General features: G+C 32.9%; 1 long non-coding RNA gene across 1 annotated transcript; it reads right to left on the bottom strand.

Moving 5' to 3' along the window:
- LOC109850975 lies at positions 2,784 to 3,666 on the bottom strand. The gene is made up of 2 exons (XR_002249634.1): positions 3,620 to 3,666; positions 2,784 to 2,853 (listed from the first exon to the last, which is right to left on the bottom strand). It is a non-coding gene; the product is annotated as an uncharacterized LOC109850975 (long non-coding RNA).

Genomic DNA, 5,001 nt, shown 5'->3' with positions numbered 1-5,001 from the left:
ATATGTATACATATATATATATATATATATATATATATATATATATACCCTTTAAAAGAGCAAGTTCCTGAAAAACTTTCCCTTCCCAAATTAACCTTAAACTATTTTAAATATACCCAATTTATCCTGTGTAAGCGTCATTAGCCTTCATCTCCATGTCGGCAACACATTCGTCTCCGCCGAAGCAGAATAGTTCATCGGTTACCTAAGCGCCTTTCCCTCCGCTGAAGACGAAGATCTCCGCCGAAGCAGAATAGTTCATCGGTTACCTAAGCGCCTTTCCCTCCGCTGAAGACGAAGAGTTAATCGCTTACTCTTATCGCCGTCCCACGAACTTCCAGTCATTAATTTGCAAAGATGACTATTAATGCCCTAATCATCAACGCGACGCCTCCGCATTCCTCTCCACAGTTTTCAGAATTTGGGCATTCAGAAAGGTATTTCTTCTTCGTCTTCACTCCTCTATACTAAACCCTAGATCTAAGCTTTAGTTATGCTCAATTCAACCTATCCCCTTTTAGTTCTTCAGTCCTCTCATTTTGTTCTAATAATTTTTCCCTAATTCTCAATTTTCTACAGATTCAAGCGACAAACGTTTATATATTCAAACAGCAGCTGTATCGCGACTATAAAGTAAGTTTAATTTAGTTGAGTTCTTTTATTTTTCAGTTTTTGATTTCGTTTAGTTTAGTTGAGTTTTTTTATTTTTCAGTTTTTGATTTCGCCTGTGATTTCTTTTGTTTAATTTTTTCTTATGATTCTGATCTGGTTCAGAATGTTGTATACAAGAAAAGAAATTATTGCACTGTGAATAGAGAAAAGCAATTATTGTGTATTTTCTTCTGACAGTAAGGCAGAAAGTAGTTGTCATCTTTTTCTTTTATTCCAGTTGCCTGTTAAGAATGTTCTTTCAGAAATGTGAGTGGTTGGTTTTGATGGTTGGGAAGATAACTTATCAAGAGAGAAGTGGAAATTGACCACTCTTGGGTTCATGTCCAGCATAAAAAATGAACCTAAAAGGTGCATTTGTTGCCTGAGGATATATCTCAAAGCCTATCAACATTGTTTGCATTGTGAAGAATCAATAGCTGTTGTAGAAATTTCTACTGGGAATATATGCAAAAATCATGCATAACCTTCATTTCAAATTATCAAACAACAGTATTTTTAACAATCTAAAAAATCTCAAAAATAAAAGTATGAAGATAGCAATTCACTAGTCAATTGATTTTAAACGACCTGTACATTTGAGACATCTCGGCAGACTCTCAAGGAAATTGAGTATTTTGTACATGAACTATAATGCACAAAAAGTACAATTTGAAGCTGAGTTTTTCTCTCAGCTGAGAAAAACAACCTTGCATGAACTTATTTCTTTATTGTAGTTAGAATTCGAATCAGAGAAGAAATTGATGAAACATTTTCAAGGTACTCTTTCTTTCAGATTAGTTGAATCCCAATTAAGTATAAAGATCCATTTCTCCCTCTCTTCCAAGTTTTCTTCTCTCCTATTACTTTTGAACAACCAAAGACCATAAGGTAAATTGTGGAAAACCCTCCATCTATAACTAAAGCCGCACTTACAACCCCTCAAGTACTTTATTAGCACTTATCATCTTTGGATTGACATTTTGAGAAGGATAAATTGAAGATACCTTCATTTTCTCGTGAATTGAGAAGTTATAAAGTGTTAAAAAATGAGTTGAGAGGAGATAAGTGCTATAGAAGGTATATATGAGGGTGTTATCTGCAAGTTGCACAATACAATATGGGGATTCAAAAAAGAAAAGGAATGAAAATCAAGTGATTTCTTTTGTGAGTTTGGCTACCAGAGGAAAGTGCAAGAGGAGGGGAAAAAAGAGAGAAAATAAGCCAAAATTTTCCCCCAAGTCACCGATAACAGAGAAACAAATTTGCACCTACCTTTGTTTATTTTATTCTTTTCTTCCTATCATTCCCTCTGCAAACAAAACAATACTATATGGTGAAAAGGGGGAAAAGAGCAGCATCAGACTATCAAAGGATTAAATTAAATATTTGACTTACTTCATCAACTCCTCCCATATCTTCAACATCTAGAAATCCCTTGATCAAAGTATTGAAGACAATGACATTTGGTCGCACGCCCATATCTTTCATCTGATTCACACACCTCAATGCATTTTCTATTTTACCTTCTTTGCAGTAACCTCTGACTATAATAGCCAAAGTGCGTTCATTTGGCCTTAGTTCATTCTCCATCTCAAGAACCATATCCTCAGCTCTCTTTGTTTCTCCATTTTCAGCATAAGCTCTTGCTATAGTATTATACGTGACAACATCAGGTCTCATGCCAGAAGCACACATCTTATACACTGCATTCCAAGCTTCACTAAAGTTTTTCTGATCGCACCATGCTTTAATCGATATATTGTATGTTTTTTGACTTGGCCTTGCCTTTGCTTCACGAGACATCATATCAAGGAGCTTCTGTGATTCTTCAGGCTTACCCGCGATACCGTATCCTTTAATGAGAGTGTTGAAAGTACTGGTTGTTGGTTTACATCCACTTTCAGCCATTTTCCAGAAAATTTTCATGACTTCATCGATCTTTCCAGCTTCATAAAAAGCATTTATTAGAGCATTGAAGAAGATTGAGTCAGGCTTCAACCCATTTTCTTCGACTTGAGATAGGAGGGATGATATTGAATTGAACTGCTTTTGATTGGTGATGTCAGTTAATAGCGTAGTATATGTTACTAACGATGGCTTATGTCCATCTTCCACTAGGCTTCAACTTTTTGATTCTGAGCCTTGAAGTCCCCTTTACATTGAACTTGATATGAGCCTTTTGATTATTGTGTTGAGCAGATCCTAATTTCCAGAAAGATAACAGTCAGCAACTAGCCTATCATATTATAGAAGCTTGAAACTATGTACTGTTTACTTTAATTTGATTAACATTTTATATTTTTATGGAAAAAACCAAATATATAAAATTGCATTTGAATTTTTAATTTGATTAACATTTTATATTTTTATGGAAAAAACCAAATATATAAAATTGCATTTGAATTATGCATGAGAAAATTTTTGATCAAGGAGACATTTGTAGACATTAATGATGGGGAAAGCTATTCAAATTAATGGTTAGAAAGCTATTCAAATATTAAAAAGTTATCAAATTAATGGCTAAATTTACTTGCTATTAGTTAATGTCATCAAAGATATTTAAGGTTGCACAGTAGTCAAAATACTTATTTGTATGAACTATAAATAGAAATAAAGAAGAGATGAACACAACCTCAAGATCAGATAACCAAAACAACCTATTGAATTAAGACTTGGAAAGGGAGGAAAATGCAACTCTGAGCACCTTTACCAATTGTGAAATAGACTATTCTTCCAGAGGAAGAGCCTTAGTACGCAGAATATATCAGCCAAAGTTAGATGTTCAAGTATCTGTTAGGTATGAGAGTGAAGAACAATGACTCCAAACACTTCAACATAAAAAAAACTAAGTAGAAGCTACAATGACATATGAGAGTGAAGAACAATGACTCCAAACACTTCAACATAAAAAAAACTAAGTAGAAGCTACAATGACATGTTCTTCGATCCAAACACAAAGTACACTTACCTTTTCCCTTCAACTTTTTGATTCTGAGCCTTGAAGTCCCTTTTACATTGAACTTGGTATGAGCCTTTTGATTATTTTGTTGAGCAGATCCTAATTGTCAGAAAGATAATAGTTAGCAACTAGCCTATCATATTATAGAAGCTTGAAACTATGTACTGCTTACTTTAATTTGATTAACATTTTATATTTTTATGGAAAAAACCAAATATATAAAATTGCATTTGAATTATGCCTGAGAAAAAAATTTGATCAAGGAGAGAATTTCCATCGACTTGAAATGATGGGGAAAACTATTCAAATTAATGGTTAAAAAGCTATTCAAATATTAAAAAGTTATCAAATTAATGGCTAAATTTACTTGCTATCAATTAATGTCACCAAAGATATTTAAGTTTGCACAGTAGTCAAAATACTTATTTGCATGAACTATAAACAGAAATAAAGAAGAGAGAACCAGAACCTAAAGATCAGATAACCAAAGCAAACTATTTAATTAAGACTTTGAAAGGGAGGAAAATGCAACTCTGAGCACCTTTACCAATTGTGAAATAAACTATTATTCCAGAGGAAGAGCCTCAGTACACTCTTTTAGACTTGGAACTTCTATAATCTAATCATATTACGCAGACACGGGACATTAATACAATCATAGACATAATAGAAATTCCATCAATCTCTGGTTGTATCTTTCTTATTTCCTGTTTCATTATTAGAAATTCGTTGAATTTAGTATAACATTTGTACTTGTGCTTCCATGTTGATGAGTTAATAGTTGTATCTTTCTTGTTCATCTCTGGTTGCATTTCTTTGACATAATAGCTCGACGAAATGTCATACCTATGAATGAAGTATGCTTCAAGATTTTTGTGTTGCTGTTGTTCATTAGGAGTGGGTTTAAATGGGTTACTTGGGTCAGATACTGATAAACCACCTAAAGTACAGGTCGGGTATGAATTGTTATTTTCACATGTTTATTAAATGAGTCATGTTCAAGTCAAGCTTATACAAGTTGGTTCACAATTGACTTGACCCTACCCGTTTGTACCCTGAGTAGACCCGATGAATTTTATATGTAAAACATGTTTCTAAACACTTTCAAGTATAAGTATATCAACTGAAGGAAATAGTATATAAGCTGACATTGCCTGTAACAGTAAAAGATATTGAAATTAAAACTATTACAGATCCTTTAAGAAAAAAGGTTGCAAGTTGATTATCGTTTCAGGAATATTAATAAGTAAACTTGTTTACCTAGATTTGAAACAAGTTAAATTAGACATAACATGATTTAAATTAGACTTAAAAGGAATTAAATTAGACTTTAAAAAGAAATTAAATTGAACTTAACATGAAATTAGACTTTCATGTTAAGTTTAATTCAA

Source organism: Asparagus officinalis, chromosome 7 (genome assembly GCF_001876935.1).
Source record: "Asparagus officinalis chromosome 7, Aspof.V1, whole genome shotgun sequence".
NCBI lineage: Eukaryota > Viridiplantae > Streptophyta > Magnoliopsida > Asparagales > Asparagaceae > Asparagus > Asparagus officinalis.
Note: the sequence above shows the minus strand (reverse complement) of the source record. Positions and strands in the feature narration are given on the sequence as shown.